The sequence below is a fragment of the Gekko japonicus genome, unplaced genomic scaffold (genome assembly GCF_001447785.1).
Source record: "Gekko japonicus isolate JY-2015 unplaced genomic scaffold, Gekko_japonicus_V1.1 scaffold503, whole genome shotgun sequence".
NCBI lineage: Eukaryota > Metazoa > Chordata > Lepidosauria > Squamata > Gekkonidae > Gekko > Gekko japonicus.
This window is the reverse complement of record NW_015165844.1, coordinates 865627-885359: the sequence shown is the minus strand read 5'-3', so window position 1 is coordinate 885359 and position 19733 is coordinate 865627.

The following is a 19733-nucleotide window of genomic DNA, read 5'->3' as shown; positions in this document are numbered from 1 at the left end:
TCTTTGGCCATCTTCATAAGAACATAAGAGAAGCCACTGTTGGATCAGGCCAATGGACCATCCAGTCCAACACTCTGTCAAACAGTGGCCAAAAATAGCAGGCTCAAGTGGGGCCAGGACACTAGAAACCCTCCCACTGTTGCCTCCCCCAAGCACCAAGAATACAGAGCATCACTTGCCCCAGCCTAAGAGTTCCTATCTATACCTTGTGGCAAATAGCCACTGATGGACCTCTGCTCCATATGTTTATGTTTATCCAATTCCCTCTTGAAGCCGTCCATGCTTGTAGCCACTACCACATCCTGTGGCAGTGAATTCTGTGTGTTAATCCCTCTTTGGATGAAGAAGTAATACCTTTTATCCGTTCTAAACCAACTGCTCAGCAATTTCATTGAGTGTCCACAAGTTCATGTATTGTGAGAAAGGCAGAAAAGTACTTCTTTCTCAACTTGCTTTATCCCATGCATAATCTTATAAATCTATCATGTCACCCCTCAGCTGTCATTTCTCCAAGCTAAAGAGCCCCAAGCACTTTAACCTTTCTTCATAGGGAAGAAAGTGTTCCAACCCTTTTATCATTCTAGTTGCCCTTTTTTGCAGTTTTTCCAATGCTATAATATCCTTTTTGAGGTGTGGTGACCAGAACTGTACACAGTACTACGAACAATGTCGCACCATCAATTTATACAGGGGCATTATGATATTGGCTGATCTGTTTTCACTTCCCTTCCTAATAATCCCCAGCATAGCATTGGCCTTTTTTATTGCAGTCACACATTGTCTTGACATTTTCAGTGAGTTATCTACTATCACTCCAAGATATCTCTCTTGGTCAGTCTCTGCCAGTTCGTACCGTATCAACATGTATTTATAGTTAGGATCTTTGGCCCCAATGTGCATCACTTTGCACTTGGCCACCTTGAACCCCATTTGCCACGGTGATGCCCACATGCCCATCCTCAACAAATCCCTGGTTCTCACCACCCTGAACAACTTTGTGTCATCTGCAGCCACTTCACTGCTTGCTTCCAATTCCAAAACATTAATAAACAAGTTAAAAAGCATCGGACCAAGTACTGGTCCCTGTGGTACCCCACTGCTTACCACCCTCCACTGAGGAAATTGACCATTTATACTCACTCTCTGTTTCCTATTAATTAGTCAGTTTTTGATCCACAAAAGGACTTGTACTTTTATCCTGTAACTATTGAGCTTACTTAGGAGCCTTTGATGAGGAACTTTATCAAAAGCTTTCTGGAAGTCAAGGTAAACAACATCTATTGGGTCCCCCTTGTCCACATGTTTGTTTACCCCCTCAAAGAACACTAACAGGTTGGTGAGACAAGATCTTCCCTTACAGAACCCATGCTGAGTCTTCCTCAATAGTTTTTGTTCATCTATGTGCCTAGTAATTTTTTCCTTAATAACAGTTTTCACCAATTTACCCGGTATCGACATCAGACTGACTGGCTTGTAATTTCCCGGATCTCCTCTGGAACCCTTTTTAAATATGGGAGTGACATTAGCTACCTTCCAGTCCTCAGGAAAGGAGATTTTAATTAAAGATTACATATTCTTGTCAGGAGATTTACAAGTTTGCATTTGAGTTCTTTCAGAACTCTCGGATGTATGCCATCCAGGCCTGGTGATTTATCAGTTTTTAAGTTGTCTATCAGTCATAGGACCTCCTCTCTCATCACCTCAATCTCACTCAGGTCTTTCAACACCCCTCCCGAAATCAGTGGTTCTGGAGTGGGCAAGCACTTCTCATCTTCCACAGTGAAGACAGGGGCAAAAAATGCATTTAGCTTCTCAACCATTTCCCTATCATCCTTCAGTACTCCTTTTACCCCTTGGTCATCCAAGGGCCCCACTGCCTCCCTGGCTGGTTTCCTACTTCTATTGTATTTGAAGAAAGTTTTATTGTTGGTCTTTATGTTTTTTTGCTATATGCTCCTCATATTCCCTTTTTGCCTGCCTGAGCACAGACTTGCATTTTATTTGCCACAGCCTGTGTTCCCTTTTATCAACCTAACTGAGCCTAGCTTTCCACTGCTTAATGGAATCCTTCTTACCTTTTACAGCTTCCATTACTTTGTTTGTTAATCATGCAGGCTTTTTCCTATACCTGTTTGTGCCTTTCCTAACGTGCAGTATTTTTTTTTCTGAGCTTCTAGGATTGTAGTTTTAAATAGTCTCCAAGCTTCTCCAATGGCTTTGACCCTTTCTACTTTTCCTTTCAGTTTTTTCCTCACTTGTCCCCTCATATCAGAGAAATGACCCCTTTTAAAGCTAAAAGTGGTTGTGTCAGTCTTTTTGAGCAACTCCCTATTTATACAAATGTTGAACTCAGTAACGTTATGGTCACTTTTCCCAAGCAGCGCAATCACTTTTACATCTCTCACCAGGTCTTGGGTGTTACTTAGGACTAAATCCAGGATCGCCTCTCCCCTGGTAGGTTCTGTGACCATCTGTTCTATAGCAATCTTTAAGAGTGTCACTCAATCTCTTTTTCCCGACTTGAACACATATTGACCCAATCAATGTGTGGATAGTTAAAATCACCTATTACAACACAGTTATTTAGTCTAGCCACTATCATTAATTCCTTCATTATTTTATAATCCTCCTCTATCTTTTGATCTGCTGGGCAATAATTTCTAGCATTTGTATATAAACATCTATAGTTTCCCATGCATGTTAAGCCCACAGCCTTCCTCCTACTGCCTCGAGACCTTGCCAGGCAGTCCATATCATTAGCCACAGTCTCAGTGGACAATTCTAATCCATTTGCTTGTAGGAAAGTATCAGCTACCCCTTCATCTCTTTGAAATGAGCCATCCCGAACCAGAGACTTTTCATCTCCTGTCAGCTTTCCCCCAATTTTTAGTTTAAAAACCGCTCTGCCACCTTTTTGATTTTAAGTGCCAGCAGCCTGGTTCCTTCTTGGGACAAGTGGAGACCAACTCTTTTGTACAGCTCCCTCTTGTTCCAAAAAGTATCCCCGCGCCTAACAAACTTGAACCCTTCCTGCCTACCCCATCGTCTCATCCACACATTGAAACTTCTGATCTGTGCCTGTCTTTCCAGCCCTGTGGGTGGAACAGGTAACACTTCTGAGAAGGCTACCTTGGAGGTCCTGGCCTTGAGTTTCCTGCCTAGCAGCCTAAATATTTCCTCCAGGACCTCATGACTGCATTTCCCCACATGTACCACAACCACTGGCTCCTCCCCAGCACTATCTACTAGCCTATCTAGAACATGCATAATGTCCGCTTTCTTTGCACCAGGCAGGCAAGTCACCATATGGTCAGTACGCGGGTTCACCACCCAGCTGTCTACCTGCCTAAGGATCGAATCACCAACTACCAAGAGCCCCCCTCCCTCCCTGCCCAGGAATGGTTCCTTGGTGCGAAAGGATACCCGTTCACCAGTTGAAGAAGAGGTCCCTTCTGAGGGCACATTCCCCTTATCCACAGCATGGTGCCCTGTTTCCTCTCGACTCTCATGCTCCCTGACATTGGCAGGGCTGCCATATTCATAGTGGGACATATCTAACAAATCTCCAAGAGTCTTCTCCATGCACCTAACTGATTTTCTCTGCTTCTGCAGGTGAGCCACCTTGGCCTCAAGGGAGCAAACTCATTCCCTGAGAACCAGGAGCTCCTTGCACTGGGCACACACCCAAGATTTCTGTCCAGTGGGCAGATAGTCATACATGTGACACTCCGTGCAAAACACTGGATAGCCCCCAACCCCCTGCTGGCATTCTGGCTTCATAAATAGATATAACAATAAATCAATAAATACAAATAGATTTAAATTGGTGGGCTTTGAAGAGTGTAACTCTGCTTAGGATGACACTGTTAGGCACTGACTAGGCAGGAGGTTTCTCTAAAACAGCAGCCATATTAACCCTTGTGCAGAAAGGTACATCATATGCATATGCTCCATACATGTGTAGTGATAAACACATACAGGCAGGACAGTACTTCCTGCTACAAGCTTGCTCCCTTTTAACTCATGTTCGTTGTTCAGTCTTAGAATGACCAATAAGGGCTAATATTGTATCCCCAGTTAGTAATTTCTAGATCATGTAGACTCCTTTATCTGCAGTCTTTTCTTTCTCGAAAGCTTTACAATTCTGCGAAGGGAGAAAAAGACAGGTTCACCTCCTACAAAAAATGTTTAGCTTCCACCTCAAGAAAAGCTATTTCATTGCAAACATCATTTGTAAAGTAAACATATTCTAATGTTCACATACACCAAGGATTTTTTAAAAAGCACATTCCACCCAAACAAGGAAAGCTTGACAGAATACCAATTATATTTCTGTTAGTCATTCCCTTTTTTTGTTACATTTTGGGTATCCCATCTATCATACTCACATTTACTATTTGATCAATATATATTCAATCACATATTGTATTTCTTTTTACAGTTTCAGTAAAATTCATTGGAGGCTTGTTCTCATGTCTCTAAATGTCTTAGGTTAGCAATAAGAACCTGGCTGGGGGAAAAACCCTGAGTTAATAACTAGCCACTTCAAAATAAAAATCTAGATTAAAAATAGGCATCTGCCAAAGATACAAAGAAAGTTTTGTTTTCAGTACCTGCAAGGCCCTGAAAAAAATCCATCTGTCTAGAAGCTGTTTTTGACTGATTCCATTTTATTATTATTCCTCCATTATTTTTGCACCTGTGTTTTGGTTGTGGTCATACTGTATCATAGGTTCTGTAGTATTATGTTTGCATAAAGGCATGTATGTTTCACTGGTTAAAATGAAGAGGTTTTCTCTAGGAGTATGCAAGAAAGTCAGAGTCCAGCTTAGGTTGTATGTCATGTTAAAATGTGACTCAGATTGATAAGAGAATTAAAATTAGTTGTATTCAGAAATCAATGCAATAGTCCTTCACATTAATTTAAGTGGGAAACAGAATGCCAAGTATCACTTTTTCCCTGCCCAATGTGAATCAAATTCTCTGGGACTGCACCCATCACCCAAAAGATCCCCTCCTCAAAGCTGATGTGGATAGGAGGAAGCTTCCTTGTTTTGTAGGCAATTAAACCAAAACAAGATTCAACAGAATTGGAAGCATGTAGCTCTCCTTAGGACTATGCTGTGAAAGTCTCACTTGCAGAGCTGCACAAGGAGACTTAAATTTCCTGAACCTCTTCTTTTTTCAGAAGACAAGAGACACTGAAAAAGATAATAATGCTATGAAAAGTTGAAGGCCGCAGGAAAATAGGCATACCCAACATGAGATGGATTTACTCAATCAAGAAAGCCATAGCCCTCAGTTTGCAAGACTTGAACAAGGTTGTTAATGACAGGACATTTTGGAGAATTTTAATTCATAGGGTCACCATAACTCAGAAGTGACTTGACAGCACTTAAGACACACAGACACACACTTCTTTTGCCACTCCCTGCACTGAATGTACAGTCAAAGTATTTTCCCCTGCTTAACAGGTAGAGTCCCAAAGAACAAATGGCTTAAGCAAACACATATAGAATCAGAAAACCCTTCCAGAATCAGTTACGGGGGGTGGGGGGTGGAGCCCTTTGCCCACAAACACATGGGGATGGAAAATGGACATAAGCATGCTGCCCCTGCCCCCCTGCCACCACCTCTGTGCAATCACTGGATCATCTGCATGTTGTGACCATCAGCCCCATAGCTACCAACTTTTTGCTGGGGGGGGCAATTTTTTGCTCAGGGGGCCAGCCATTATATGTCTGTATGGAGCTATGTGCATTCTTTCCTCCCCGCCCCGGACTGTGCTGGTTCAGATCGGGCTAATCGACTAACTGCAAACCAGTGTACTTCAGAGCTGTGGAGTGCACAGCTGGAATCCTGTGCCTTGTCTCGCACAATGACTTCCCTGCGATCCCATGCAGCCCCCGTTTCACTGACAGGCATGTAGCTACTCAGGCATGTAGCTCAGGGGGAGGAGAAGCCAAGGCTCAGTTTGGGGGCCCTGGAAGAAACGTTAGGGGGTCATGCCCCATGAGCCCCACGTTAGCTACGGGCCTGGTGACCATGCACAGGAAGTGTCCATGTACACACCCCTTCCCTGTGATATGAGTGCTGCTTTCTGAATGTTGCCAATCATGTGAAGGGAGTGTACACATAGGCACTTCCTCTGCACACAGGCACCATGCTCACATCCTGTGGAGGCAGGTGTGGGTCCAGTTCACTTGTGCCCCTTCTCCCTCTCTGTGTTCAATCAATGTGAAGAAAGGTCACATGTACAGAGCTTGTGAAAGCTATACACCAGTCTGGATGACTGGCAGGAAGATGAATTAATGAGCTGGATGATGTCCTGTTTAGGCACATGTATGCTGAGTCACTCTGTCCTCATGCTGTCCCTTATCTCCTTGCCACCAAAATAATTGTCCGATTAGGGGCCCTGTGTCAGAAAGAATTGTATTCATATTCAGAATATGTATGATATTTCAAGATCAGTAATTGTTCAGGCCAAATATGGCCTAATAAATTTTCAATAATTGGCATGTGAGTTACCTGCAAGCATATGGGCAGCTCTGCAGTTAAAATGTCACTTGAATGAAGCTAAATTGTATCCTGAGAAAACTTAAATTCTTCCTTATGTATGTCATCATGACTTACCTATGGATTCACTGAAATCATGGGAGGGTTTCATAACGACTGTCAAAAATTTTGAGTCAGGATTTTGATGTAACAAAAACAATATGTTCATTTATTTTATTATGGCACTAACCCCATTCAAATCCAATAGGGTTCTATGGAGGATCTTACTGTAAAGAAAAATAGTTCCTTGCTCTGAATCTTTGGTTCAGGCTGTGCAAAGGCCTGCAAGAACTTTCCCAGAGATGGTTAGAGATAGCACGGTGACCTTGCCAGAGCTAAATTGTTTTCAGCTGAGGGTAGTACCAATTGCCTTGAAGCTCCCAGTTAGCACATTCCAAGCAATTGAGCTCTAGACACCTGTGTGGGAGCAGGGATGGGCGTAGCTGCAGTATGGTTTCATTTTTCTCCCCCTAGCTCTTGTTCAACCAAGGATGTCACGTGCTTAGCAACTCTGAGAGTTACATCTCCTCTCAGGTATCTCATTGGTATAAAACCGCAGTTCTGCATAATACTTACCTTTCCCTGGTGGTTTTTTGCGCCGCTCCTGTGGCACAACGAGACACCCCACCAACGACTCCAGGACGCCAGACAGACGTGTCTGTCTGATCGTGTCCCTTTAATCCATGGGGCAATCGTTTGCCTGCTGCAGCTTCCGCTCCGTATGATCGCAGCCCTGGAATGGTAACTGGAACCTTGTTGAGCTATGCTGGAAAAGCTTAGGTTTAATTGTTTTATTCCTTCACTGTCTAGTCTTGTTTTAAATATTTTTGCACCTTAAATATTTTTACTCTGTCGTGGTTTTTGCCTTCAATAAACCTCAAAGCCTTTATCCAGAGCCTTGGCTCTTGACTGCCTACCAGTTAACTGTTTTGTCTTGGAAACGCAGACTGCAGTCCCGCTCTGCAGGGCTGACTTTTCCCTGAGAAACTGGGAGGCTTGGTCTTTCTCTCCTGGGCTGTTGTGATAGATTGAAAGACCCGGTAGCAATCTACCAAGACTAGGGTGAGTTTTAGACTCTTTCTGGTACTTTGTAAGTTTGTTTTGCAATGCACTCCCCTTGCACCAAAAGTCCTAACCCCAGGTTGGGACTGGGGACTTTCGACACTTTTGTTGGTGAAGAAAGGTAATCAATGATTTCTAAAGTCAGTGAGTGCATGTATGTCTCTCTGTGTGATATAAAGCAGCAGTTACATAAAACCTATCCCAGGCAATGGATTGGATCCAACCAGCTTTTTCATTCAATTTTGCCTGGTTCTCCACCTTACTACAGTCTCCATCCCACATGGCTTTTGTCCATGCAGGTCCTGTGATCTTCAGCACAGTCCTTTTAGCAGTCAAAGGGGACCCCTTTCCCATAAAGTCTAAACGTTATGGACCATTAGATCTTCACTCTGAACATTAATGCACTAGTTTGGGACATTAAAGTTATTGGCTCTGTGCTGGCCAATCACAGTTTAAAAAGCTACAGAGGTCTGTGATTATGGCTCTATAGTACAAAGAAGGAAATAATCTAAATTTGAGCAATATATGCGCAAGCTATTTCTCCTTCCCACCCAAAGTGTGCAAGATCTATTTTATAAAATATGCATGTTCTGAGACCCACTATAGAACCAGGTCTCACTAAATTAGCCACTACAGTTCTGAAGAGGAAAAGCTGCATTTAGTACTCCAGTTTCTGGAATACTGCCTGATTAACCATCTGGGGATTATTTGTGTGTGGCGGAGAGAGGGGGCTGCTGTCACTAATCACATATGACCTTAACTCTGTCATCCCACACTGACGTTTTTGACTATTTTTTAAAATTGGGGGAGGGCAGTAATTCCCCAGGCAAGAAATAACAGGCAAAGCATCCATTAGTAAAGGATGAAATGTGTAAACATCAGAACTGCAAATCCTAGAAGGCCTGAGATCAAGCATCAGCTACAGGGAGATAAAAATCACAAAGCTGAACAGATTATTTGATAGGGACGTTTGTACTGATTAGACCAGCTCGCACACATTATAATAGCTGTGTGGAAAGAATTCACAGTCACAGTACCAATTACGTATTTTGGAAGGGCTCCAGAATACTATGGAAAGGGTCGGGCAACTGATAGTGTGTGTGTGTGTGTGCGCGTGCATGTGCTGCTTTGCATCAGAGGAATGGTAAATTCTGATTTAAGCATAAAATTACTGTACAGCAATGATTATTGTAGGTATCACCTTGCTTTTACTGCATTGTCTTATAGTTTGTTATCCACGCTCAGCATTGTTTATAGTATACCTTGCCTTAGATTGTCTGGTGTTTGCATTGTTCATCTTTGGTTATCCGTGCAGTCCCACATTGAGACTTGCTCATAAAGGAAAGCTGCAAAGAATTTTCTCTCTTCCCACATCTCAGTATCTTTTTCTTTTCTCCTCACAATTCTTTATCAGGCTTCTGATAAGAAGGAAAGAAAAAATAAGTTTTAAAAAGTTACAAAAGTATTTTAAAAGTATACTCGGTGCAGTACAAAAATGATCAGACAGATGAGCACTCTCCATGTCTCCTTTGCCTTGGTGAGTCCTGCAGCATTTCTCCTTGCTGCCTCTGTCATCAGTTCACCTCTAAAGCTCACCATGATAAAGTCTCAAGATTTAAGGTGGCGGTGTGTCTCTCATCCAGGCAATCATTGGTATTTTTACAGTTTCATCATTCATATATTCATCTATTAAGAAAGTACCTATTCATTTTGGAAAGAACATATTCATTTTGGAAAGAATCACATGTTTCTGGTTGTCATTCTGAGCCCAGTAAACATAGATTTGCTTCTCCTTAAACATTATCCAGATGGATTGTTCTTACCATTAAACTGTGTTATCAACAAGATGGAGTATCTTGTCCCTTCCACATATGGGCACATTCCACTAAAACTCAAATTTCTTCTGCAGGTCTTCTACACAGGATACTTCCAATGGACATCTCCAGAGTGGCCATATGGTCTTCAGCCAATATTTTAATATGCCTTTACTCTGTGGACATTAATTTAAGAAAGGAATCAGCAGTGGGAAAGGCTGTATTATATGCTTTATTTCACTGACAGCTTCACTCCCACCACCTTGGAGTAACTTGTTAGACTCCCAATGTGGGACTGCACAGAAGTCCAAAGATGAAAACTGGTGTAGAGGCTTGGTGCTTTCTCCCCAGACTTCCCAGCTAGATCTGCATGCTAGCACACATCCCTGTCAGGAGGTTGGGGCAGAAAAGTGTCTCTTTGCCCTCTCTGATTTCCATCGGGTGAGAGATTGGAACCCATCTCTGGTACCTAGCCACCCAGAAGTATGCCACCACAGAAGACTTACTATAGCACTAGCAAGCTGTCTTGGCCATGGGTAAAGAATTCATGCAAGACTTCTTAGTTAAACTGCTTTATTACTACAAGTCACATATTCACTGCAAGACAGTGCTAGGGACAGCTAAGTAAATAAAAGAACATAGAAGAAAGGTTACTGGCTAGCAGTGTTTCCTCTAAGCTGAGTTAGTGTGAGCTAGCTCACAATTTTTTAGCCTCCGGCTCACACCTTTTTGTCTTAGCTCAGGAAGGATTGGCTGCAGAGCAAACTAATTTATGCAGTAGCCAAATTGCTGGCTCACAACTTTAGTGCTAGTAGCTCACAATGTGGGATTTTTGCTCACAGGACTCTACAGCTTAGAAGGAGCATTGTTCCGGAGCATACTAATTTATGCAGTAGCCAAATCGCTCTCTCACAACTTTAATGCCAATAGCTCACAAAATAGATTTTTTGCTCACAAGACTCCACAGTTTAGAGGGAGAATTGCTGGCTAGATGAACTAATGGCACTTGAACATCTGGTCCAGCCTGATGAATACATAGTTTGCACACACGGACACTCCAACAAGCAACAAGAACCATTTCACTCATAATAAGAAGCCAAACATGTTTGCTAACCTTGATATCTTTCATATAATCCTGCCCCTGATATAATCTGTAACTATCTGAGTAAACATACCCCATACTATGTGGTGCTTCTTGGTAGATTTATTGAACATTTTTATTATCCTTGGCATATTATAGTAGATCAATGAAGTGTGTGGATGATTGGTTCAAATTTTATATGGAATTGTCAATGCTTTGGTAGCAAACAGAAAACCTGAGGACTCCCTTCTTATTTTCTTTTTTAAAAGGTCACCAAATTTCAAGTCTCTTAATAATAAATTAATGAATTAAGTAAAAAACAGTTCTGCCAGCAGTTGATGCTATGATTTTCCATGGGAAAAGATCATGAAAAAAGAACAGCTTGATAGCAGTGATGACAAAGATAGGACTTTCCCCTGTTAGACCTCTCAGTTTGCCCTAGAAAAAGAAGGGAACCACAATTTCTATAAGGAAGTAACAAAGTGCAATTTAGGGGCGAAGCCTGGGGAGTCTTGAGCCTGGGGAGAGAAGACACCTGACCAGAGTATACTGCCGTAACAGTCCACCCTCCAAAACAGCCATTTCCTCCAGTGGAACTGATCTCTGTAGTCTGGAGATCATCTGTAATACCAGAAGAACTTCAGGCCCTGACTGGAGGTTAGCAACTCTGTCTTTTTCATTCTCTGTACCAAATATTTTTTATTATTTTCAGTGCATAGCATTTAAGAGTTTAGGAACACGATTTCTATCTTACACGGGAGGGATGGAGACCAGTGAATCTCTGTCAAAGACTCTGCGATTTGAACCACAGTTCTCCAAGCCTGCAAACATTACATTATCTAATGTACAGTCATATACTTTGTTTGCTTGGGCCTTAGATTTCTTTAGGTGCAGAAAGAGCAAGAAGCCCCTGCAGTTGTCACTGCCAGTCAATACTGAGCCTGTGCTTTGATCAGGGCAAGTATTACTCACAGCACCTATATATACTAATAAGCCAAGTCTGCCAAATCTTTGGATACTTAGAGCCAGTGACTTAGATCTGCCCTTCACTACCCAAAGGTATCTCAGAGTGGCTTACAAACTCCTTTCCCTTCCCCTCCCCACCCCAGACACCCTGTGAGGTAAAAGAAGAAGAGATTGGATTTATACCCCGCCCTTCACTACCCAAAGGTGTCACAGGGTGGCTCACAAACTCCTTTCCCTTCCCCTCCCCACAACAGACACCCTGTGAGGTAGAAGAAGAAGAAGAAGAGATTGGAATTAGAGTCCACACACTTAACCACTACATCAAACTGGCTCTCCAAGGGCCCCAGGTTTGCAGGAAAATGTGAAATCTAATATATATATAGGGGGCTTTAAAAAAAAAGCCAAAAAGGAGAAAAGGAGCACCTGTAAGCTTTAAGCAATGGATTCCGTCACTGGCTGTTGCTAGGAAATCACAGCATTTCAGTGCCTGCTTCTGTCAGTAAAAGCAAGGTGAAGGGTGCAGAGCCCTTCCCAGGCCTATTTTGGACTTTGAAGGAGGGCACCTTGGGGCCAAGCCTGCTAGGGTTGCCAGATCCAGGTTGGGAAGTTCCTGGAGCTTTTGCGGTGGAGTCTGAGGCGGGCGAAAATTTAGAAAGGGGACAGGCCTCAGCTAGAGGTGATGTCATTGCACTGGGCACATCACAGGGAGGACGCTCTATCATTCGGCCAAAAAACATAGAGTTTTTGGCTGAATGCTAGAGCGTCTCCCCAGTGATGTGTCTAGTATGATGACATCACTTCCAAGTGATGTCATTGCAGTGTACACACAAGAAAACCCCAGAGAGAAGACTGGAGCCTCCCACCATCAAAAGGTAGGGACCTGGCAACCATACTTACCATCTGACCTGCATGACTCAACTAGGCCTGGGTGTTTGCTCCTGTTCAACAGCAGCCACCCTATGAAAGCCAGTGTGGTGTACCAGTTAGAGCTTCAGAGTAGGGCATGAGAGACTCAAAATTATACAGGCCTCAGCTAGAGGTGATGTCATTGCGCTGGGCACATCACAGGGAGGACGTTCTATCATTCGGCCAAAAACCATCGAGTTTTTGGCTGAATTCTAGAGCGTCTCCCCAGTGATGTGTCTACTATGATGACATCGCTTCCAAGTGACGTCATTGCAGTGTACACACAAGAAAACCCCAGAGAGAAGACTGGAGCCTCCCACCATCAAACTGAATTATTTAGCACGTGTGAAAGCACCCTCCAGTTTGAATCTCTATCTTGCTGCAGAAGTTCATTGGGTAATTTTTCACCAGTCACATACTTTCAGTGTAATCTACCTCACAAGGCTGTTGTGTGAATAAAAAGGAGGAGAGGAGAGGAGGAGCTGCTTTGGTCCCCATTGTGAAGAAAGGTGGGGTATATGTTGTGTATTCAATCCATCTAAACCTATGTTAACCTTGAGACCTCAGCCGGATTCTAATCTGAAACAATACCATTGGCTGAAGCAATGTCTGTAACCAATAAAATGTAAGAGTCTGTGCTGGAAGGGAAACAAATTATTGGATTTTATCTTTACAATGTGATTGGATGTTAACTATGAGAGGGCGTGACCAATGTTCCCTCTAAGCTGTGGAGTCTTGTGAGCAAAAATTCTACTTTGTGAGCTCCTGGCATTAAAGCTGTGAGCGAGCGATTTGGCTAATGCATCAATTAGTTTGCTCTGGAGCCATCCTTCCTGAGCTGAGACAAAAATGTGTGGGCTGGAGGCTAAAAAACTGTGAGCTAGCTCACTCTAACTCAGCTTAGAGGGAACCCCAGCCCGAGAGAGTTTAAAAGGAGCAGTGCTCCACTGTTGTTTTGTGGAGTGTCATCAGATGTTGTGTGATCTCGGAAGTTCTCGTTCTTTAATAAAACTGAATCACTTATTACTTACTTTGTTGTTGAGTTGCATACATAACAATTGGCAATGAGGATGGGATTCTAAGAGCGGGTAGGCAGCCCCGCTGAACCGACGCAAGAACCGAGAACGGAGACACACACCTGGCCGAACCAGCTGAGGCACCACTGGTCCTTGTGGCTGCACCAACCGCTGAGTTGGCCGTCAACCCGGAGTTCAAGGCATTCAAACCAGGAATGGAAGACTGGGACTTGTACCTGTCCATGTTCGAGTTCCACCTGCAAGCCAACCAGATCGTGGGTGAGGCACGGAAAAAGGCTACGCTGTTCAGCTGATGCGGCAAAATCGTCTTCAACGTCACCTGGTCCCTGGTTGCATTGACCGACATTCAGACGGCGACCTGGAAGGTCATCACAGACAGGCTGAAGGCTCACTTCTCGCCGCAGCCGTCCCAAATAGCTTGTAGGCATGCGTTTTACAAGCTGAGCCAAGGCCCAGCCAAGTCCATCGCTGAGTGTGTGACCGTCCTGCAGAAGGCAGCCCGGCTCTGTAATTTCACGAGTCTTGAAGAAGCTCTACTCGACCGTCTGGTATGCGGCCTGCATGAAGAGAGGCTTCAACAGCGGTTGGCTGTTGGGCGGGAAGAAGACAAGGCTGCCAAATCCAGGTTAGAAAATTCCTGGAAATTTGGCTGGTGAAGCCGTGGGACTGTGGGGTTTCAGGAGGAGAGGGATATCAGAAGGGTATAATGCCATAGACTCCACTCTCCAAAGCAGCCATTTCCTTTAGGCCAACTAGGGTTGCCAGTCTCCAGGTGGGGGCTGGAGATCACCAGGAATTACAACTTCTCTTCGGATTACAGAGATCAGTTCCTGTGGAGGGTGGAGTCTATGGCATTATAATTTGCTGAGATTGTTTTCCTCCCCAAACCTTGCCCTCCCTAGGGTCCAACCCCAATTCTCGAGGAATTTCCCAACCCTAAAAGATCTCTGCAGTTGGAAGATCAATTGTGATTCCAAGAGATCTCTAGGTTCACAACCCTAAAAGGAGAGAAGGAAGTAGGAAAAGGGGAGATGCTATAGGAACTTTCAGAAAAAGGAAAGAGGAAATAGTGGGGAAGAGGGAAATGAGATGCCTCCTGCAAGTCCTTGTGAGTTTCCACTTGTAGGCTTTGTATTGTCAGGGCAAGTATTATTTCTGGGAGCCTGCCCTTCTGTTTTTGTCTAATCAATAAAGGACTCTGCAAATTAAAAATACTGTTGACCAATGGGAAGAGGATTATGGAAATATTATCGGTCAGAAATATGAAGGAATAACATCTCCATCTCCAATGGTTACAAACATATTTAATTTTGTTTGGGCTACTTATTCACCAAATAGCAAACATTTATCTTCTTTTGTTTTCCTTTACTTGCTGCTGCCATCTTTTATACAATGAACTCTCAAGAAATCTAGCATCGGTGTGGGCTATTATCTTTTCACAGATGTTCAAGCAAAATCACCCCGTGGGAGAAAAGACGAGGGAAGTTCAATGGGACCAATCACTTTGCATCTCTGACCTAAAGTGGATTTGACGGTAGCACAGAAAAGAAGGCTAATGTGGCTGTCACCGCAACATCTGTCAACACCAGTGGCAGTTGAACAGAGCAATAGAAATGTGTACTGACAAGTGAAAAGCCCCTGCAAGCAAATGAGAAATTGAGCTCTCCTGGGTTTACATGCTGGGCATGAAGAAGCTGAGAAATGCAGGTTCATGTGGGGTGGAAGAATTTATTTTATTTTATTCTTATTTTATTTTTGTACCTCTCCAAGAGATTATACTTGACTAGAGAAAAGAGGGGTTTGATTAATCGAGCTGTATAAGCCCAATGATATTTTGTTCTATTTGGATTGTGCCTGCATCTTCTAAGAACCTGAGCAAATATCGCTTCAGTTCCAAATGGTGAGACTTAGGACCAGCACAGTCGGTGACTACAATTCAGTTCTGGAAATTATGTGGAAGGGACTGATTACTGACAGTGCTTCCCACACAACTGCCACCCACTCCACCAAAAGTGCCGGATAAATTTTTTAAATACTTTAATTTAAAAATGATTTTATTCCACTTTTTTTCCCTAAGGGGAACCCAAAGCAGCATATCACATCATTTTTTTCCTCCTCCGTTTTATTCTCACAACAATACTGTGAGGCAGTTTAGACTGAAAGTCTGGGACAGGCTCAAGATCACCCAGTGACCTCCCCTGGCAGAGTGAGGATCTGAACCCAGTTGTCCCAGGACCAAATCCAACACCCTAGCCAATATGCCACTCATGTCTGAGGTCACATGGGTTCCTTATGGGTTCCTTAACCTGCTTTAGCTGCTGAAGGCAAACAGGTTTTTAGATTAAAATGCCGTCCTCCCACAGTTTATGAAGCCATTATCTGGTGTTACGCCAACTGCTTTATTTACAGCAGAGGCTAACTAAATTTAATGTGAGTCCTGGCCAACTTTTACAGAGGTCGTGTCTGAACCCAGAGTTCCAGTAATGGAGGCGAGATGGGTGCTTTTCCAAAACAAATCATCTTTTTACTGAACAATATCAACTTCACATCCACACAAAATAATCAGTCTCACATCAGCATACACTCAAGATTCCTTTAGAATTACAGAAATACAAATAAAATAGTTTCTTTTACTTTAGGAGGTAGGCAGGAAAATCGGTTCATACTTGCCTGCTTCTAGAAGTCTTGTCTGTTGCAATGGAAAATAAAGGGACAGGGAATACTGTCTAGACTTTTACCTAAATCACACTGTTCCAGAACCAGCCGGTCAAGTGTGTGTGTGTGTGTGTGTGTGTATCTCTCTGGCTACAGTCCAAAGAGATCCATAATAGACACAAAGGATTGTTGCATAGCAAGAAAGGAATTCAAAGTATAAAGGAGTTGATGAGAGGAGAGGTGGCTAGCCTGAAGCATGGTCTTTGCGTTGGTGGTGGAATGTGGCTAGCAAAGACCTTAACGCATGGTCTTCGCATTTTATAGTTGAATCTCCAGATGGGTGGCACCTTGCCAAACTGCAATGGGTTGGGCCAATATTTGAAATACTACACTCGATCTCATGGAATACCATCTGGCTAGGTGTGAAGTCTCGGCTTCCTGTGTCCTCTTTGAAGTACAGATGAATCTTGGCTTTCCCAGGCATACAAGGTACCATCAACAGGAAACTGTAATTCAGATGCAGATCAGGTCCGTGTGCTGCATGACATCTCGTCTTTTCAGCAATGGGGGAATTTCTCCTTCTTGGTTGCTGTCTCTGCTCACAATGGCTAACATGTGCTTCTTCTTCCCATGAGCCTTTGAGCTGAATGTGTGCAAGCTACATTAACATAAAATGCAGGCAAGTTTCCCCTATGTGAATTCTCTCTCACAGTAGGTGATGCAAACAGCTTCGGCTTATGGTATACAGATGTGTGCACAGTCCATGTGTTGCTTGTGTAGCAGATATAAAACCATAAATTAGTCCATTTCTCAACACTGGGTTTCTGAAATCTCTTTTGTTCTGATGTTTTGTTTTTCTTGCACTTTATCCTTAAGGCATGTGAAACCTTTAAAATATCGGTCTGCCTTCAGATGCCAAAGCAGGTTAAAGAGCCCTAATGAAGAAGAAGAGAAGAGATTGGACTACCCAAGGGAGTCTCAGAGCGGCTTACAAACTCTTCTTCCTTCCCCTCCCCACAACAGACACCCTGTGAGGTAGGTGGGGCTGAGAGAGCTCTGTCAGAAACTGGAACAGCTCTGAAAGAACTTGTAACTGACCCAAGGTCACACCAGTAGCTGCATGTGGAGGAGGAGTGGGGAATCAAACCTGGTTCTCCCAGATTAGAGTCCGTGCACTTAACCTCTACACCAAACTGACTCCCTTGGATGAAAAGGACCTTGGATCCTGTCTTCAACCTTTTTGTGCTGTTGTTTTAATATATCTGTATATCTGAAATTAGTAGGGAAAGTGCAGCATTTTTTAATGCAGCAGGTTTATGATGAGGTTATGTTGATAGCAGTGCTGCCCTAAAATGATGTTTTATATTCTTGATGTTGACTGTGCTGCTGCTTTTGCTCATTTTAAGATGTGAGCTGACTTGTGTGCTTTTACTGGGTGGTTTATGTCTTTACAATATCTTCCAATACAATCTTTTAAAGCAAATATTAAAGAAGCAGACACAAATACTTTTTCCTACTGTGATTCTTGCAGACAAGATACCAAGACTCAGAGGCCACGTTCAGAGTAAAATGCAAGCCCCTGCTGGCCCACATGCTCCCATACCGAGGAAAGCTTTGCTGGTAGTTGCTTTGTGTTACATTTGAGGTTGCTCCTCCACTGTCACTGCTGGCTCACTCATCCTCTTCAGCTTGACAGCTGCTGCCATGGCGCTGAGGACAATGAGAAAACTAATGACCACATTGTTTTATACATGCTTTAGAAGAGAGATAAGAGAAGAGAGCCAGTTTGGTGCCGTGGTTAAGTGCATGGACTCTAATCTGGGAGAACTGGGTGTGATTCCCCACTTTTCCACATGCAGCTGCTGGCATGACTTTGGGCAAGCCATAGTTCTGTCAGAGCTGTTCTTGAAAGAGCAGTTTGTATCAGAGCTCTCTCAGCCACACCTACCTCACTGGCAATCCTTCCTCTAAACTGTAGTCTTGAGAGCAAAAATTCTACTTTGTGAACCACTGGCATTAAAGTTGTGAGCAAGCGGTTTGGCTACTGCATAAATTAGTTTGCTCTGGAGCCATCCTTCCTGAGCTAAGACAAAAATGTGTGAGCCAGAGGCTAAAAAACTGTGAGCTAGCGCACAGTAACTCAGCTTAGAGGGAACACTGCTCACAGGGTGTCTGTTGTGGGAAGAGGAAGGGAAAGGAGTTTGTAAGCCTTTGAGTGGAAGGCAGGGAATAAATACAATCTCTTCTTCCTTACATGCTGAAAAGTACTGAGACTGACGAGTGATTACAGCTCTCATACTTTTATTAGTGCAGAACAAGACAACTTTAGCCAGCTCGCAGGCCGGCTTATATTCCCTGAAAACCCCACACCCAAACCACACCCCACTCCCGTGATTGGTTATTACAGTGGCTGAGAGTTCCATAGGCTCTCAGCCGGGAGCCTAGCTTTCCAATTGGAGTGGGCTAGGATCTGCTTAGTTCATTGTGTGCTGGAGTGAAGCTCAGAGGTTTCGCTCGACCGCGTGGAGCCATTGCCTCGCACGCAGTCTGATATGGGTACATTACACCCCGCCCCCCTTGGTCCAAAAGACACCCACAAATAAAGTCCTTTAGATAGTTTAGTGCTTTGCATTCTCGGGTGGAGCGGCATATTTCTGTCGCCGTCGGAACCAGAGCCAGCGTTGATGCACTCGGTGGAGAGCTGGCCTGCTGTGGCAGAGCGATGGTGGCCCTGACGGTTTCGCCGGGTACCTCTGCTGTTTCTGGAAGCTGGTGGGCTGTCGCTGGACTGTGAGTCACATCCTGGGGAATGGGTGCAGTGGCAGTAATCGGGGGCTACACAGTCTCGAAGGTGTCCGATTCCTCAAGGACTTCTGGCTCCAGCGACAGCGCTCGCCGGCGTAGTTGGTCGATGTGGCGGTGGAGAATTTGACCGTCCTCGCTGGAGACCTTGTAGGAGTGAGGCCCTTTTACTCTCATCACTCTCACCAGAATCCAGAGGGGCCCTTAGTGAAGTTCCGTGCATACACGGGTTCCTCTGGGAAGAAGGCTCATGCGGCTTCCTGCATTTCAATGTCGGGCTCTCTCTCGGGTGCCCGATCCGAGTGGAGGCAGTCCAATCTCGTTGTGAGACATCTGCCCTTGAGCAGCTCAGCTGGGCTGTGTCCCGTGGTGGTATGTGGGGTGGTTCTTTGGCCGAAGAGAAAAGATGCCAACTTATAGTCCCAGTCAGTTGCCTCTAGTCAGCGGAGCGCATCTTTGGTGGTCCTCACCATGCGTTCGGCCTGTCTGTTGGTGGCAGGGTGCAATGGGGCCGAGTGGACGTGGTGGATTCCATAATAGCTGGTGAACTCTTGGAACTCTCCAGACGTGAATTTGTACAGGATGGAGTGACATACATTCAACTCACGCAAGTTTGTGCTACCAGAATTATTGGTGGACTTTAATTGGCTAGACTGGAGTCCCATCTTATAGATTAATAATAAACAAATACAGAAGGAAACAACATCTGGCCTTGTACTGTATATGTATGTAACATCTTATGAAAAAAATGTATGTCAAATTTATAATTGGAATTGTGACCACTGAGGAAGGCCCTTTGAGGGGCCGAAATGCGTTTGGTTCAGTTGCACAGCACTAACCCATCTATGTATGAAT